This window comes from Theropithecus gelada, chromosome 6 (genome assembly GCF_003255815.1).
Source record: "Theropithecus gelada isolate Dixy chromosome 6, Tgel_1.0, whole genome shotgun sequence".
NCBI classification, from domain to species: Eukaryota; Metazoa; Chordata; class Mammalia; order Primates; family Cercopithecidae; genus Theropithecus; species Theropithecus gelada.
The window spans coordinates 172612979-172614225 of record NC_037673.1 but is presented as its reverse complement, the minus strand read 5'-3'; positions in this window follow the sequence as shown (position 1 = coordinate 172614225).

The following is a 1247-nucleotide window of genomic DNA, read 5'->3' as shown; positions in this document are numbered from 1 at the left end:
GCTGGAGTGCAGTGGCCGGATCTCAGCTCACTGCAAGCTCCGCCTCCTGGGTTCACGCCATTCTCCTGCCTCAGCCTCCCGAGTAGCTGGGACTACAGGCGCCCGCCACCTCGCCCGGCTAGTTTTTTGTATTTTTTTTAGTAGAGACAGGGTTTCACCGTGTTCGCCAGGATAGTCTCGATCTCCTGACCTTGTGATCTGCCCGTCTCGGCCTCCCAAAGTGCTGGGAATACAGGCTTGAGCCACCGTGCCCGGCCGTTGAATTTCATTTTTTTCTGATCTCTGAAGAAGAAAGTCAACCATTGCCTTTGGTCCGCGGATCAGATCCACGACAGACACAGATTGACCCCCATGAAATAGTTGCTGGAAAGCCTGTGCTCCTAACAGAACTTCACGTAGCTCCTCCTCTCCTAAATGCTCAGATGACTAAATACGACAAAGCTATAACGCATTATGTCACACTGTATTTTGACAAAATAAACTTTCTGTGGCCCACAGAGGACCATCAAACCCTTCACAATCTGTAACCTGAGACTGGCTCTTCTGGAGATGGTATCAGAGAAAAAGTGCCCTTAAACCTCATAGAAAGAGGCAACACCAAGTTCTTCTATTTCCCACAGTGTGGCAAAACTTCAGGGCTTCGAACCGTGGGTCCACATCTCACAGCTCAAAAGGGCCTCTCCAGACTGCTGGAGCTACACACCTGTTGGAGACTTGAAGGTAAAGCTACCCAGGGCAGTTTTCCCCCAGAAGCAGATGGCATCCTAGACACGAACAGCTTTCCCGAGATTGTGGATGAAGACTTCACTGCGATCACAAAAATCTTATCTTTTTCCCTCTATTTCCTACTTTCTGCCCCCAAATCCTTTCCCTTTCTTTATGGGAAAATCCATGGGACCATAATCTGGGGCTGGCTTTAGCAAAAGCTAATGCTCTAGCAAGAAACTAGAGTAACTGCTAGGTCTGAGTTAATGTCAAAATCAGGAAACGATTCCATTAATGCCAGTATCTCTCCATGTTCCCAGTGAGTCACCCCGAAACCCCAAACTCCAAAGGAAGAGTGGAATGCTAACCCTTTTTTTTTTTTTTTTTTTGAGACAGAGTCTCAGTCTGTCTCCAGCCAGTGGTGCGATCTCAGTTCACTGCAACCTCCGCCTCCCGGGTTTAAGAGATTCTCCTGCCTCAGCCTCCCGAGTAGCTGGGATTACAGGTGTGTCCCACCACGCCCGGCTAATTTTTTGTATTTT